This window comes from Tiliqua scincoides, chromosome 2 (assembly GCF_035046505.1).
Source record: "Tiliqua scincoides isolate rTilSci1 chromosome 2, rTilSci1.hap2, whole genome shotgun sequence".
NCBI classification, from domain to species: Eukaryota; Metazoa; Chordata; class Lepidosauria; order Squamata; family Scincidae; genus Tiliqua; species Tiliqua scincoides.
The window spans coordinates 162,499,893-162,518,182 of record NC_089822.1 but is presented as its reverse complement, the minus strand read 5'-3'; positions in this window follow the sequence as shown (position 1 = coordinate 162,518,182).

Here is an 18,290-nt window from a genome sequence, read left to right as displayed (position 1 = left end):
TAACTATCTCATCCAAATATTGTTGTCGCAAATTATTATATAAGCGGCAAGTAAACATCATATGCGCAAGAGTCTTAACAGTACGATTATCACAAGGACACAATCTTCCACTTCTCTCTGTCCCCAAAAATCTGCCCCATAGAAGATTATATGGAAAAATATTAAATCTAGCTATAGTAAAGGCTCAGTGTTCCTGGGACAAATCTATATTTTTGTTAAGGGAGTGCCTGAGACTTTAAATGGACCCCCCACGCCTCCCACAGTAGGATTTGTGACTTTGTCTGCCAGAATGACCACTGGGAAGACAGATCATCACAGGCCTTTCAACAGAAATACATTAACTTCCCCTTTCAAATGAGATAATATAGTTGTTGACATCATTGTATGACATCATAGCTATTTCTTGTATTTGATTGTCATAAAGCTGTGAAGGATAAGCTTCACCTTTCTCAAAACTGTATTTCCAGAGGACCATCAGGAGACTTAATCACTGACGAATTGTATGCAGATATTTCTCTAAACGATTATGAGCATAACTACATCATGAACAGTTGTAGAAGTTCAGCCTGAATTTTTCTTCCAAGAGTAGTTGTTCTTAATGGACCTCTGGCAAATGGAAACACGTCCAGGATTTCTAACTAAGTTCTCCTCTACAAAAAATATGGAATCCCAGAAGTGGTTTTTTTGTGGTACAATAGTCCACGGCGTCAAAATCCAGATGTTTTGGTGTGAAAGAATATGGATGACCTGGGAATTAAAGCCAGGCCTCTTGGCTCTCTTCCAGATGTTCTACCAGCTGCTCGCCTCAGGTCCCCACTGGTCAATTACTTTACTTGATGCATCTAATCAACAATATTATATATGTGATGCTATAAACGTTTGTGTTTAATATTAGCTCATAACTCAGCATCCCAAACCAGATGTTTTTGGTGAGAAAGAAACTGATGAGTTATCAGAGGATTGGACCCAGGCCCCTTGGCTAACTTCCAGATGGCCCTACCAGCTGAACTGAAAAACTGGCGAGGTTCCTCCCCTCTGGTCAATTTCTTGACATGAAACGACAATAAAGGTATTCTTGATCCCCAGCATTGTGCCATCTACCAACATGTAAAAAGTTTTTTTTAGAATAACTTCTTGAAAAATACTAAAAGTACAGGCGCCAAATATGTATCAAAGACCCTACAGCATTCCTTTTTGAAAAGGACCATTTTAATCTCAACACTTCCCCCTTCTCACTGGAGCAGCCATAAAATATACTTTTACCACTATTTTCATGCAGTGGCAGCCCATTGAAGGAAACCCCTTTGCATTATTCTAAGGAACACTCAAAGTGGGCGTTCAGACACTCAAAGGTTGAGGGTGCAATCTTAACCCACTTTCCAGCAATGACATAGGGGCAATGCAGCTCCAAGGTAAGGGAACAAACATTCCTTTACTTTGAGGAGGCCTCCATAAGTGCCCCCAACTGCAGGATGCAGCACACATCCCATTGGCACAGCTATGCCAGTGCTGAAAAGTTGGTTGGGATTTGGGCCTGACACTGTGATTCAAATTCACATTTGTGCCGATACAAATGTGATGCTTTAATTCAGAATTTTTTTCTCACTCACTTTCATTAACATACATACACACAAAGAGAGGGGGGGATTTAGGGAAATCTGTTCATACAATAAACTTCACAGTTATGGACACGTTCTGCTTAAGCTTTAACAGTAGTGATTTTCCACTCCTGTTATAACTCTTGTCTCCCTGAAACTTGTTTCAGTGATGAAGTAGTTATAGGAAAACTGCATTCAGTTAGTGTGCAAAGCCATTTTTCTCCCTTGCAGCTCCTTATCAGCCTGGCACACTGATGGGGAAGCATACGTTTTACCTTGACATTTACAAATAATTTTTTTTCTTTTTCACAGAAGCTTCTGAAAATCAGATGGAGATAATTAGAACAAGGTGATCTCAAGTGGGGAGAAATGCAATTCAGTTACCATTTTCAAAGCAATTAATTAAAACAAGACCTCCCTGCAGAGGTAAATGTGTGCTTATTTCAGGGACAGAAAGAAACTAGTGCTTATCAAATGCAAGTGCTATCTTTGGTCTCACATTTATCGGCTGTATTAGGAGGGGCTTTATTTGAATCCTGTGCCAGCTGATTAGCCCATGATGTGAAGATCAATTGCCTTTTTTAAAGGTTCTCTCATTGGTTATCTCAGAAGTTGGTACCGCTTGATGGCATCTATGAAGGATCTTGCACAAGTACCTGGATCATATTGTCATTTACATCATTACTCCCCCTTCACAGGTCAAAGTGGACTTGCACCAGCAATATTGCTGGCACAGGTACAAGTTGACCCACCAGATCAGCAGGAGTTTGCCTCAGGGCAAGGAACAAATATTTCAGAAAGGCACTTCCCAAAGGACTAGGGAAACACCAAATGGGCCCTTTAGTGAGTAAGGACAGAGGTGAAATCTGGGTGGCAAAAGGCAATAAAGGCAGTGGGCAAAAAAATAGCATGGAGAGCATGGAGCTCGTTGGACCCTTCTCAGGCCTGACAAAAGGGAGTCAGTACTTGGGCAGCTACCAAGTGTCAGGCAGCTTTCAGAGATACTTACTGCTGATTGCTGGAACCACCTCTGTGCTTGTAGCTATTATGTAGTGTTGGTAGAGCAACTCAGAGCTGTCCTAGTAATAAGGGACCCATGGAAGGCAGTTTGCCAAGAGTCCTCTAAAACCTAGAGTCAGCCCTACCCCTGACTACTACATTCTTGGAGGGGGAGGGGCAAAACAAGTACCTGGCTGCTGGTGTAAAGCTGCCCCTCCTCCTCCGCACCTTCAGGGCCTTCTAAAAGATTTTGCAGCTGTGACTGGATCTGAAGGGAAGGAGGAGGGGCAGCTTTACACCAGCAGCCAGGCACCTGGAAAAAAAAACTTAGTGTTTCCCCTCCCCAGGAATGCCAGTATGTGCATTCTGCAGCAATAATTACCTTTTGCACAACTCCAGCTGGTTTAATGAAGTCACCCATGATACCCAGCACCATGGGAGATAAAGAACTATCAGGCTCAACTGGGAACTCTCTTCAGGCATGATCCCAAGAACGGCGATCACAGAGATCCTAGGCAAACACAACTTATCTCCATCAAGTTCTTCCCCAAAACTTGAGTATTAGCACTAGCATTAGAACCTGCCCATTCTGACAATTCATTTCCAGTTGTGGCCACCTCCAATGACTTTCCTGTACAAAAAAAATGCTACCAATATCTTTCAAAGGAAAAACAACCATCTGAAGAGGCCACCAAATCTTCTGCAGTTCTGATGATGCCACAGAATGACCCCATGCAACCTCCTCTTTTGGAACAAGCCTTCTTGGAAATCATTTTATCTTTGTTCTAATTTAGGAGCAGTATATTCTCCAAGATGGAACAGGGAAAAGTGGCATCATTTCGCTCCTATGTGTTTGCATGTGCCAAGGCCAGCTGTGGACAGCTAAGAAAGTAAAGATATGGCTTACAGTGCAGTCCTATGTGTGCCTACTCAGAATTAATCACGTTGTGATCAGTGGACTTACTCCCAAGAACATGTATATTGGATTGCAGTCTTATGGCCTGATCCTATGCAGGATTTATGGTGGTGGATCTCACAATTCACCACTATAATTCCCAGGTTAGCGGTGTGGTGGCCACTCTGTTGTTCAAAGCACCACTACTACCAACACATCCATCTGGAGGCTGCATGCAGGCAACAGTAGCCACTGAACCTCCTCTAACCACCATCACTGCCATTAAGTTGGCAGCAGGGGTGGTTCAGGGGAGGATTGTGGGTGAATTGGGGTGAGGAGTGGGCCCTGGCCCAGGAGCAGGAGGATATTGGCAGCAGCCATGCACACTTCTCCCCCCCCCCACGCACCCACCCGCCCCCAAGAGTCTTTTTAGACTTAAGTCAGCAAAAGAGCTGGAGTAAGCCTGAAGAGACTCACTAGAAGCCTGGAGACCTACAGAGAGGTAAATTAAAAAGATTTTCACATACCTCTTCTGGGCTATCTGGTCATACACACTCCAATGGCACGCAGTACATGCTCCTTCAGTGGCACTGCATGTTCTGGGCTGGTGGGGGAGGGATAAGATTGGGCTGCTAATGTCTTTGCCTGGCTCCACATCATATAATTTGCAACTGCTGAATTGGCAAAAGCTCCAAGTGCAGGAGCTGGGACCTCTTCAGCATGGTCTGCCAGGCCTGAAGAGCGTGGTTAGCGGGGATGGTTAACAGGTGCTTTTATTGCTAATTGAATCTGCAGCTCATTAGGGCTTCCTGCTTCATGCAGATCTTGAGAAATGGTTCATGGTTATTTATTGGGGTGGCAGGGAGCCTGACAATAAATTGGAAGGCATCCAATGATCTAAGTATTTAGCAAGGTTGCAGCTGAAGAGGAGTATAGTTTTAAAAAGAACTCGCCATCGTAGGCCTTATTTCAAGAGACGCTTTTGTCATGGGGTGACATGAAATACACAGTGAGAGATACATAGTTCTGCATCTTTACCCTGAACTGTAGAGAGCCAAGATTTACTACAAGACTGGGATAGAGAGTGGTTTCTGACCATCAACAGAGACCAGTCTACAGCTGTACACCAACAGTTGCTAGCCCAAGTGCATGGGTGGTCACAGTAACTTCCATTTCAGCAAGTGTCACAATCCCCTAGAGCAGTGGTTTTCAAACTCTCCAGGAGAGTTTGAGCCACTGTAAGTGCTTGCGTGGGCGGGGGGGGGGGGAGTCAGTGGGGGTAGGGGGAAGGCAACAGCGCGATCCCCAGGATTGCGCCGCCTAGGGGGCTGCAGGGGCAAGCGCACTTACCCAAGCCTCCTGCAGCCTCCCCAGGCTACAGGGAGCCCGGCACGACCTGCAGCAGGGCTCCCCGCAGCAGTGAAAGTAAATGCGGGGTGCAATCGTTCCACCCCACCCTGCCCCAGGCTGCCCCCGCCCCTTAAGGGGGCAGAGGCCAGGGCTCACAGGCTGGGGCGTTGCGATGCCCCAGTTTGAAAAGCCCTGCCCTAGAGCCAGTGCAAATTATGCAGCATTAAACTTGGATTTCCTACTAAGGGTAAAATTACATTTGATGCTTAAAACATCATTGTGCCTCATACTCTTTTTTCTTTCTTAAAGCTGCCATTTGGGGACCCCCAACACTGGTAGGGAAAATGCTATGGGGGCTAGTAATTTTCATTGGGAAAATGATTTTAAAAATTCTTCCCTTACATCAGGGATAAGCAACCTACAGCCTGTGGGCTGGATCAGGCCCATCACCCAAAATCATCTGGCCAGGTGTGGCAGGCAGAAGCTGGCTACCATGGTCCTCCTTCCTCTCTGGCCTGGCTGTGTTGCCCTCCTCACAAATGGCAGCAAAATGGCTGTGAGATGGTCATGCAGTAGTGAAGGCAACAAGGGAACATGTGGGAGAATCTGCTAGTGGTGGTCACAGCAAGTTCCTGGACACTGCCTGGGTAATAATCGAGTGCCATCAGGCCTAGTTTGCTCACACCCGTTCCTAGTGTGCTTCTGGCCCCTACACGGAAGAAGGTTGAGAAAGTGGAAGAAGCAGAAGTGAAGCGATTGCACGCTGCCTCCGCAAAACTGGAAGTGGAGCGCAATCACTCCACTTTCACTTCTTACGCTTTGGGGAGCTCTGCAGACAGTCGCACAGGGCTCCCCGCACGCCCGGGAGGCTGCAGGAGGCTCTGGTAAGTACAACCAAGCCCCTGCAGCCCCCTGAGCCTTCCCCCTGCCTCCTCGCTGCCCCTGCCCCTTAAGGGGGCAGAGGCCAGGACCCTCAGGCTGGGGCGTCACGATGCCCCAGTTTGAAAACCCCTATTCAAAGGTCTTGTCTTTCAGCACAGTCATTTTTGGTGCTGAACATAATAGGACTCTGCCTAGTAATGAACAGGAGCAGACCACCTAGTGATGGTTCAGTGTACAAAAACTGTCTGGACTTCAACTGATAGAGGTTTTATCTCTCACAGTGATGCCATGATTATTCATATGAATGATAACTAATGAAATTTCCGATGCAACCTTGTACTTGGCAGACAGTTTTTAAAAATTATTGACATCAAATTTGCAAAATGGAAATTTATTTTTCCATTCTCCTTGAACTGAAAGGTTTATTTCACAATCAGTCCAGAAAATTCTTTTACAAAAATGCATCGAGGCGGCATCCTATGAAGCATTTTAGTGTTGCTCCTCCCAATGTCACCAGGACAGCAGCTGCGGCTGCTTTACAGAGGCTGGACGCGCCACAAAGGCACTGCTCCTTTATGGCCACATTAAAGCATTTTTCTTTTGCTTCAGTTGTCAACCTGTTACATGCTGAATTAAGATTCGGTGGGACTTCTGCTTGGAGCCAGTCAGGCCACGCTAGAGGTGCCATCAGTTATTGCATTTTTTTCAACCAACACAACAGCAAAAAAGAATTGCTCTGTGCCTTCCCAAAGAACCCAAGGACAACCAGAGCTCTAAGCAGATCATTAGCAGCGTCCGCACAGCTGATAAAGGTCAAGCTCAGTCCTGGGCTCATTGCATCTATAGTAGTCTCACATATTGGCTACCTGGGACACAATAATCTAGCAGGGTAGGGAGGAAGGTCACACAGAGATCAGAACACGGAAGGCATTTTGCTGCAAACTGGTGAGACGTGCCCATTTGTGCATATTTGCATTCACCCATTGTGTGTGGCTTCCTTGGGATAACATGATCCAATGACTTTGGAAAGTCACTGTGTGTTGTGGAATACTTTTGGAAAAAGTATTATGAAAGATGGCAGAAGAGAAAGACCCTAAAAGAAGACAATGTCATTGTCAAAGTGATCTCATTTTTCTTGTTTTGTTTTTAACCCAATTTTCCCGGCCCACAGATGTACACATTTGGTCCCTGTTGCACACATGCAACAGTGGGCAGAAATGGCATAAGTATATTATACTGTAAGCAGACACGTCAGGCCTTAGTAGCACCAAGATCCTACTTTGTATGAAATGTTTGCTCCTTATTTCATATCACAATTCTATAATATGTAATGGATGCCTTGGACTATAGACAGTGCCAGAATACTAGAAATGTTGATCAGGCCACTCCTCTCCCCACTAGCTTCCCATCTCCCAATTACTACTTACACTAGCTCTCCCTACATTTTTGAGTAACAGACTTAAGGTTGATAGACCTCACTACTGCCACTAGATTTATTTCCCCTCTCTAATATGACGCGGTGATTGATCTTCATTGTCTCTGTGTTAGGTGTATGGGGATGCTATTTTATCCCTTCTGATCTCATAAGTCCCTTTCTCATAAGAATATCTGCTTTTCCTTTACTTTATTCAGAGTTACTCTGTACTGCTAGAACTGGAAAAATTGAGGTTCTTGTTCTATTGACTTAATCTGAGTTTAAATTGAAGACCTTGGATTGAATCTTGATTGGTTTAATGTTTTGTCCCTGTTTGTTAAATCAGGCACCAGTGTGTTGGTGCCTACCAAGAGGTGGATAGTAAAAACAGGATCTTTACTCATTGCCATCTGCTTGGCTGAATTACAAAGGCAGGAATGGAATGCCACACTGGAAGTGAGACTACACCAAAAACAAGAGGTAGTAATAGTGAGGGAATGAAGCAATTGCTGTATCAGAGCAGTGGTTGCTGTGCCACCTCTGCTGATCCATTTAGCTCCTCAGGGCTGGAAATGATAATGAAACAGACCAACAACACACAGTTGCCAAAATGACTACAGTTTTGTGAACAGTTTCTGGAGCACTACAAATGTCTCCCCCTTTTATTTATCTGCATTGCCCTCATTTGCCCTTGCTCTTAGTTTCCACTGAGTGCAAGTCCTCTGTGATGCAACCATGTACTCAAATCTGATTGGCTACAGAGCATTGCGACATCCTCCTAATCACTGCATGATCCCTGATTGGGCAGAATTGTCTGTTTGATATATTAAGTGGCAGTGAGGGTGCCAAAACAGCAGCTGCCAGGGAAATAGTACTGAACAATATTGCAAAAAGATAACTATTTACACCAGTGGTTCTCAAACTTTTAGCACCAAGATCCACTTTTTAGAATGAGAATCTGTCAGGACCCACCAGAAGTGATGTCATGACTGGAAATGACATCATCAAGCACAAAATTTTTTAACAATTCTAGGCTGCAATCCTACCCACACTTACCCAGGAATAAGTCTCATTGACTATCATTGTTAAAAGTATATACAGAATACCCTGTTAAAAGTATGAATCTGTAAATTTCCCCAGTGCAGTCACATACCATGGTAGCATCAAGTCTAATATATTAAAAATAAAATATTGAAATGAATGTGGAACCACCTGAAATCCCAACCTACAGTTTGAGAAACACTGATTAACACATATTGTTGTTGGCAACCTTCAGTCTCGAAAGACTATGGTATCGCTCTCTGAAAGGTGGTTCTGGAACATCGTCTAGTGTGGCTGAAAAGGCCAATTCGGGAGTGACAATCCCTTCCACACCGGGAGCAAGTGCAGTCTGTCCCTGGTCTGTCTCCCTGGCTATGGGCCTTCCTTCTTTGCCTCTTAGCCTCAGACTGTTGTCCAAGTGTCTCTTCAAACTGGGAAAGGCCATGCTGCACAGCCTGCCTCCAAGCAGGCCGCTCAGAGGCCAGGGTTTCCCACCTGTTGAGGTCTACTCCTAAGGCCTTCTGATCCCTCTTGCAGATGTCCTTGTATCGCAGCTGTGGTCTACCTGTAGGGCGCTTTCCTTGCACGAGTTCTCCATAGAGGAGATCCTTTGGGATCCGCCCATCATCCATTCTCACGACATGACCAAGCCAACACAGGCGCCTCTGTTTCAGCAGTGCATACATGCTAGGGATTCCAGCACATTCCAGGACTGTCTACAGAGCTTGCGTCCTGAGTACACTTCTGTACTGCAGTGAGTCATGGACTCTTCACTCACAACAGGAGAGGAAACTGAACGCTTTCCACATGCGCTGCCTCCGACGCATTCTCAGCATCACCTGGCAGGACAAAGTTCCAAACAACACAGATTAACACAACTAAGGGTGCAATACTACCCTGCACTGGAACAGGCAAGCCGAGAGGCTTGCGCTGCATCCAGCGCAGGATAGGGGCCCAAGGCGGCTCAGCCACAGGCAAGGAGAAACTTTTCCCCTTATCCCTGGGTAAGGCATCCTTGCCCCTATGGGTCTCCTCAGACGTGCACCACCTCTTGAGGTGGCAAACGTCTGAGGAGAGCGGAGAGGCTCAAAGCCACTCGAATCTCCTCAGGAACGGGGGTTGGGATCCGGCATAACTGCTGAATCCCATTCCCACCTCCCGCTCCCCACCTGCCCCCAGGGCCACCCACTGCCTGCCCTCCCCTGCCCTCCCCCATTGGCCTCCATTCCGCCTCCCTCCCACGCATCTCAGAGCCTTGTGTGAGCCCAGCCAGGTGCAGGCTGGCGCACCTCTGAGCTCCGGCCCAGCTTCATCCCAAGGAGGCACAAACATGCCTTATGGTACATTTGCAACTCTCCTGGGCCAGCGCGAGGGACTTGCGCCCTCCCATGGGCACCTTAGGATTGCGCCGTAAAGGCTGCAATTCTGTGCCTGGGATAAAGCCCTACAAAGCACGGTGGAGATTCCAATTCCTCAGGATTGTGCCGAGTGTGTTTTGGGGTAAAACAATATCAGTGCCATAGAAATGTCTAGTTTCCGCCAAAATGTAGACAGGTCCACATTGCAGCCCTGCCATGCTAATTCAACATGCTATTATCCCACAAAACTGTTTGTCTGGAAGGGCCATGATCAGCTTGGTTTTGCGCACTGCTCCAAAGGCAGCTGCTTTTTGTTTGCATGCATTTCTGGTTTTCAAAATGTCATAACACATCATGAAATTTCAGACTAGGGAGAGGGATCATAAACCACAGCAAATCTGTATATATGTGGCATGCACAGCCTGAAATATTAAAGAGGTGCCTTTTGATGATCCGATGCAAATATTTATAACTCCCAGCTCCAGGGTGCTTTAACTTTTGAGCTCAAATACATATACATGAAGGTACTGGCTTCCTCCACTGAGGAGTGGAGGTCAGGATGGAATGAAAACAACCTTCTCTTTGGGTGGCTACAGGAACCGGCCTCCGAGCTCCTGACCCGTGAGAGTCAGGAGGGTCCCCTTGGTGTAACCCACACACCTTGCCATGTGTGACTTTGACATATTCCATTGCACAGATGACATGTCAGCAGGGATTGGACTGGGGGGAAGCAGGGGTGGGGTGAACATTACTAATGAAGTGCCAAAGCTATCCAAGAGCCTCATGCTGGTTCCCCAGGCCTTCTGCTAATTAGGTGAGATGGGCTGGCACAAAGTCCTGCTATCAGTAAAGCTGAGGGAACGTAAATATTTGTAACCTTGGATTAGTGACTGCTTTTTTGTAGCCCAGACAGAAGTTGAATACCTGGGGAAGAAGTCTTTGAATAAAAAGAAAGTGATGGGGAAGGGCATCAAAGGAAAAAGAATTTGGGATGCAACACATATATATTTATCATAGGCACAGAGCAGAGTCAAATGCCATCCTCTTGTTTCTTTGGCTACAAATGGAGGGCAAAATTTTGAATATCCCACAAGTACAAAGCAAGGATGCTTTCATGACCTCTCCTATTCATCTCTTATAATCTGGCTGGGTGACAGGAGGTGTGGAGTGTTATGAGCCAGGGAGAAATAAAAGGCTCTGCTGTTGCAGCATACCTGCCCTGTCTGCGCACACCTCTTCCATCGGTCAGAACTGTCCTCTTTCATTAGTCTAAATAATGGGGTGGTGCCTCTACGGATGTCTGGTAACTGACTCCAGTTACAAGCTCATCTTCTACTGGCAAGAGTTTGTTAAGACTAGGGTCAAACCAAAAGAGGGGGCCTTTTTCTTTAGAATTGAGCATTGAAAAAGAACCCCTTTTTGGTATTTGCTTAAAATATTCACCAATTCAGGAATCATTCTTTTCCTCACTCTTAATTGACTTAATTTGTCCTTAGTGATGGCATGGTGTGGTCTTATGTTATTGGTTACCTAAGATTGTGATGTCATCCTGTACATGGTGTCATCCTGAAATGCCTGAGATTGCCCATTTGGCTATTGCCAAGAAGTCTTGTTTGGGCAGGAGGTCTGGTCTAGAGGGTAGAGCCTCCATTTGCCTGAAGATTAACATCCACAAGGTCGCCAGTTTGAGGCCTTGAAGCAGCCGGCAAGCTGCAGCTGAGCTGTTCCATCTGCTCGGAGCGTGGGAGGATGGAGGCCAGAATGTTAAACCAGATCGGAGTGTAACATCTTGAATGTGGTGGTTCTTGAAAGAGAGAACCTTCTTTCAATTTGTAAAAATCCCTGCGTGGATTTAATAAGCCTGCCTGTGTAAACCGCCTTGAATAAAGTCTTGAATAAAGACCAAGAAAGGCGGTATATAAATACTGTATATTATTATATATTATTGCTCTCATTCTTGATTGGCTTCAGTTGCCAGCCCGAACAGGGCCTGCCCATTCATGAAGCATAGAAGGCGGATCACATTGAGTGGTGGGTGGCAGGAGGAGTGTCAAAGTGCCCTTCACACCATGTCTGCCACTGCCTTCCTCCAGCTTGCATCAGATGGAGCAGCATTGATTAGCAGCCTTATCTTGCTTCTTCCTCACAGAGTCCTTTTCCAAAAAAAAAAAAAAACAGGAAGTATGGTACTTCCTGTTTAATTTAAAGGGATTGTGCAAAGAAGGAGCTACTTAAGTGGATAAGGAGGCAGATCACTGCTTGAAAAAAATGCAGGGACAATAGTAATTTACTTCCTTATCCATTCACCCTAATCCTTCCTTGCAGTCCCTTTAAATAAAACAAGAAGTCCTGAGCTTCCTGTTTTTGGAAAAGAACAGTGCAAGGAAGGAGCAAAGTAAGGGGTTTTTTTAAGAGGTGGATGCACTCGTATGTGTGCTGCAACAGAGGCAGCAGCAGTGAATCTGGGGCGGCATTGGGCAGCAGTCCTGGTTGAGCAATCCCTGTCTCAATAACATTGTAATATACTACGTCTGACTGGCTACAGAGCATCGTCAGACATCAGCTGTAGGGAAGAAGACAGGGTGGCTTCACCATGGTGGTGCTTGAGCTGGGAAACTCTATTTCAGTGACACTTGCACAGGAGAACTTCCTCATAGACTCTGCCCCATTGCCAGATCTCTTTCTGACTTCCTCTCCTCCCTTATTTGAACTATTATTACTCACATTGTTCTTATTAGACTGTACGTCACTTTGTCTTGTTTAAAAAAAACAAAATAGAAGAGTGGATGGAAAATATCTTAAATAAACAGTGCCTCATGTGCCTTCATGGTCGGGCCACATCTGGTAGGAGCAAAGTAAACCAGGCCAGATGCCCCTTGATGCAAAGTGTAGCAGATTCCAGGGAGACCCACATATATACTTTCATGGATGTGCACACGCCCTTGTTCCTTGTATCCCTTGTTTCTTCTTCCAACTTCTGTCTCTATATATCACTTCAAACCCTGAGCAAGGGAGGTTGGAACATGGACTTTAGCTTTAGGCCTGAATATCGCCTTTCGACCAACCCTGGAAGCCGAACCAAGAGAAATCTTTGAATGTTCACCAAACAGGTGAAATTCCAAACATACTTTTTCTGTATCACCTGGTTTTCCTTGCTAAAGTATTATGCCCCACAAACTACAATGAAACTAAAATATATATTCCTACTTAATGGAAATATTTTCATGAAAGTCAGTTTAAAATATAGACCCACTCTTTAGAAATGAGGAGGTGACTCAAGACATTTGCAGACCTGCTGTTCTTTTTGGTGACTTCCCAAAAGGCAGGTGCTGGCACTGCCCTTGCCCTCGCTTTATACATGCACCACATTCTCCCCCATGACTGTGATGTCACATTGGACATGTGGCCTTATTAATCAAAGCCTTAAATGGCTGCATTGTCAGAAGAGAGCAGAGCAGAGAACTGTGCTGCCAGATGGCATGGGCATTAGTTACTGGCCAGTAGAAGGTAAATGGTGCTGCTGTCTTTGCAACTTAAAGCTGACCTCAGGAAGACACTCACAAGCAAACATGTCAAACAGGAAGAGGAAACACGTCTTCAGAGTCTTGTCTTTCCATTTGCATGGGGACCCTGTTTCTACTCACTACTTGGCTTAGAAGCCTTCCAGACTCCATGAATGGAGGGTCCCCTTGGTGTAACCCACACACCTTGCCATGGAATAGCACTAGGAATAGGTTTCTCCAGCCTGCACTACCTATGATGCGACAGGACATCTTGGTATGAAGTAGGAGCACTTATGGGTTTTTCCAACCCATATCATAGCCTGTCTCCCTTTGCTATGTGGCCTTCTTCCAATATGAGCTATGGAGTGGCATCTCCCAACAGCATTTGATGAAACTGTAGCTTAGAGGCAGAGCACATGGTTTGAATGCTTGCAAAATGTCTTGGATTCAGTCCCTGGCATCTCCAGGTGGGGCTAGGAAATGCATTCTGAAAGCATGGAGAGAATCGCTACGCTTTAATGTATGAAAGTTGCTGTCCCCACAGGTCCCTTCCATTTCAGAGTTCCCCCAGTTTTGAGAAGGGGAAAGAAAAAACACCATGGCACTTTATGCATTTCATAAAACACCTTTGCAAATGGTGGTCCTTTTTGCACCTTTGCACCTTTGGTCTTTTGTCCATCCAATTACCTTGTAGTTCTGACAAAAGAACTACTTCCTTCTTGCCTGCTTCCTGGTAAGAAGGATCACAAAATTCAGAAGTGGCAGAAAGCATGTCTCTCAAATGAGCCCTAGTTTGCAGCATAAGAGCAGAGCAGGAGAACATTTTATTCATTCCTTTATTTAAAAAGGAGATTAAGTGTGCAGCTGAAATACCTTCAAGGAAATACCATCAAAGGAGGTAAAAGGATTATTCAAATTAGATGTAAGTGGCGAGACATGGGATGTGGCAGCCTGTACTTGAAATGGAAAATGTCAGACAAGATGCTAAGACAACACGCCTCAGCAAAAGGAGTGATTAGGCCTGCAAGTTAGTCCAGAGAGGAGGAGTCTCAGTCATAGGAGTAATATATGAACCAGCATTGGTGTGTCTAGGGTATGGCCTAGGGCACGTGCCCTGGGCACCACTTGAAGGGGAGCGCCAACTGCTGCTGCCTGCGCTCTAGCAGCTTTCTGAGTCAAGAAGCAATGGGAGCGCCTGCCACCTGGGCACTAGACACCTCCCTCTCTGATGCCACAGCCTGATCCAAATCAGGAGGCTGATGAGATAGAAAAAAATAATAAAGAGGACCAATCACCAAATTCCCACATAACATGTCATTTGGTTCAGAGACTGTAAGGACTGCATAAATTTATTGACGTTGGGAGAAAGAGTGACGGAATCATGAGGACAATTCATGCACTGGGAAAGATCAAGGGACTGAAAGCTGGGGTAAAGCAAAGCCATGGGGAGGGATCCACACTGTTTGTGAATCAAGGGTGGGGGGGTAGCAGAAGAACAATGCCAGGGTGCTACAGGGAGAGAAAGGGGACCAAAGCAAGAGACTGGGGGAGAGAAAGAGGCTGGGGAGGGGAGAGAGAGGGCTGCAGGAGGAGGAGGAGTTCTTCTCCAATGTCCTGGGATCATGTCACTCTGTGTCTGTGTCAATCCACACGTTTCTGTCAGCCTGCAACTATGTATCTGTGTTTATAAGAAAATAGGACATTGGGGGGGAGAGAAAATCTCCTTCCTCCCTCTGTGTCCCCTCCTCCCCCACCACAATTGCTTGCAGTTCCCTACTTGTGCTCTGGTGTGTCAGCCAGTTTGCGTACAGTCCCATTCCTCCCCCCCCTCCGCCTGCTCCAGACAGTAGCACCGTGAGGCTCTGATGACATTTTCAAGTCGATGGATGGCGAGGCTGACATCCAGGGGTGGGCAGAGCTGTCAATCGGGAGAAGTTGATGGCGTGCCGCAGATGCAGTACAGGAAACTCGTCACCCGGCCTCCTCGGCTGCTTGTACAAAGCTGTATATCTAAGGCTGATTCCTCCTTATCTCGGCTTTTCAGCACAGCATATTGTAAGCACTCGGCCGTCCTGTATTTCATCCATCACCAGAAACCCCAGTGGCAGGACCGGTCTGCTTCTATTATTTATCAGCTGTAATGCAGCCTCCAAAGCATAGCCTTCTCCCGAACAGATCAGAGCCTGTTGTTAGGTGGGGAGGGGAAGGCTGCACATTGAGTGTGCACAGACTGTGCTTTCTGGGTGCAGCTAGTTTGGCTCACAGCAAGACCAGGGCAGATGCCACAGTAAAAGCAATGCCCCGGCCTTATTGTGGCACCCAGTTTCATCCCCCTCCCTGGCACGCTGCGAACACATGTCAGCATTGCAAAGGAGAAGGCATTCCAAGCATGCACATATCTGGTTGGCAACCTTCAGTCTCAAAAGACTATGGTATAAGCCTACAGCAGCCACTATTCCCAGGTGGTCTCCCATTCAAGTACTAACCAGGCCTGCCCCTGCTTAGCTTCTGAGATCATCGGGCATCTGTAGGGTAACAGTTGCAAATTAATCTGACTCTGCAATCTTTCATCCAAGGAAAAGAGGTGCCTCCTGTTAACAGCAATGGTTGAAGAAGGAGACTTTCCTGGAGAGTAACACTTTCTCTGCCCACCACCCACCATTTACAGATTTCCACCCATTTTCCTCACAGATGGGGTCCAGGTTTCGACACAAGTCTACCTGGTTTGGGGGAAGTTTGAGAGAAGGATTGCAGGGGCGGTAACAGCAGGCAGGGAAAGGGATGAACCTCAGCTACCCTGCTTGCCACTTCTCCCTTGAAAATACTCATCTGCCCCTTTATTTCCCTTTCTTAAGCAGGCATGGCTTTGTGAGCCCAAGTCCACTGACACAAAGTGTAATTTCACCATAAGGGCAATTTCAAAAGTGCAGTTACTAAACCAGAAGTCTGACTTTTTATGCTTTTTGCATGAGTGAAGCTTCCCATCAGAAGTCTGAGTCTGCCTATGAGCCATTTTTTTCTGGTAGCACTTCCCCAAAACCCAGAATTTCTAAATGGTACAGGAATCAGACTTGAATTATTCTGATGTATATTAGATGAAAGTAATCATGCTGGCTGTGATATTTTGAGGAGCTCTATGTTTATTAAATGGCCAAAAGCCACTTTCCCCTTACAGTCCCCATGCTGAGTCACCTGAGAGAAGTATTTTTGTTTGGGGTCATTAGTTTTCTCATTTCCTCTTCTCCCACAAAGTACAGTGTCAGGTAAACAGGCCTGGAGCAACAAACACAGAAGACTTCATTTGTCACCTGCCACGAAGGGAGCCGGCCACTGCACCCGACTGCCCACCAGCCCTGATCCCAAGGCAACATCATCCCCAGGGATGGGAAATGATTGAGTCTCCATGTTAGCACAATGCAATGCCTGAACCAAGCATGGAAATGGCAAATGGAATTCAATAGAAGCAAATTCTACAGAACTCTTCTGGGGAGGCAGGACGTTTAGGAGATAGAAATAAGATTTTCAAATTGAGTTCAAATAAAGAAGGGGCTACAGGTCTTAAATTGAGAACTGGGGCCAAAAACCATCCAAGGTGAGGGTCACTGCTGGCCAAAGTAGACACCTTACAACATGCTTCGAGTGAACCTCACCACAAAATGGGTATTCATTTCAATTATTGCTGTTTAGCATGACAGATGTGTACTTCTAGAGTTTCCACCTTTGGCTCTAGGCTTTCCCAGACACCCACCCCAATGCACCTGAGGACCTCCATACACATGTCATGCATTAGGTCAGACATGACAGGCATGGATCAAATGTGTATCCAAATGCCCATTGGAGCATGGATGTAGTCTGCATCGTATCACTTTCAACAAGATGCACACTCAGTGCATGGGTGGTAGAAGGTGAGTCACTGCCCATCACTGCCTTCTGATTTACTTCCTGCTCAGAGCAAATTAGAGTGACTCCATCTGCAGGGAGGTGTCTGCAGACTTGAAGTGAAAAGCACCCTCAGTCTTTTTGCTGCTCTCCAAGCTCGCCACTGACGCAAGCGGAAACACTTGCCTCATTCTTGGACCTCCTCTGATCCAGTTGGATATGTTCTGTTGCAAACAGAAGAATAATGGAATAGATGGACCCCTGAGTCTGCTCCTGTGGTGTTGTTCTGACGTTCTTAACCTGTAGGTGGCTCTGAAGGACAGACAGACATAAAAATAGGAAAGGACAGAATTGGCTTGGGCCATGTTTATGTCTCGGTTCTGCCCTCCTCCACTGTCACTTAAGCAGGGCTTGGGCTAGCATCATTCATCTTTGACCACAGACATAGACTCCTCAGGAAAACAATGAAAACAGAAGCCCTTGCTAAGACAAGTGAGAGCAAAAATTTAGAACAAAAATGGAAAACATTGTCCTAATCCCTCCCTCCCTCCCTCCCTCTCTCTCTCTCTCTCTCTCTCTCTCTCTCTCTCTCTCTCTCTCAACTCTCAAGTGGAGCTGAACAGCACAAATACAAGTCCTCTGGGGGTAAGCCAAGTCAACAGCAGAGGAGAAGTGGGCAAACAAGGAAAAGCACTTCTCTAATCAATCTGCTCCCTTCCCCAGCCAATGCTAGATTGTGAGCATCTGGATCTAGACACCAAACATAGATCTTCAATTCCCATACTACTGAGTGAAAAACAGACAGATGGCAACCCTAAATACAGGCAAATTAACAACCATGTTAGAGCTTACAGAGAAAAGTGCAGATTTTATATAAAGGACATGCGACTGGGAAATAACTGTAAATGAATGAATGAAACCTGTTATGTTTAGCAACAGGTTAAGCACAATTTAAATATTATTATTATGGAAGAAGCAGTAGCACTAGGGAGCTTCTAGGGAGCTGGCTTGACTACTATCTCCATGTTGTCTATGAGGCTTTTTCTCCCACTACCTGGATGAAGTTTGGTAGCAGTGTTAGTGAGTTTCTATGCAAATAGACCACAAAGACATATTGTCCCTATCATTATTTGATCACACTTCCCCTGCTTGCATTTGAGCAGCTCCCAAGGACAAGAAGATACATCAGACCAGAACAGCTGAGCGATCCAACAAATGGAAGCCAACATCTGGAGCACACTCAGTTCTTACATTCCGAACGTGACCTTCAAACACCATATGAGTGCACACCCACTTACACACAAGCAGAGGCAAAGGCGACCAAGGCTTCAGATGAAAGATGACTTGGATTCTTGTTAAAGTCAAATTTTT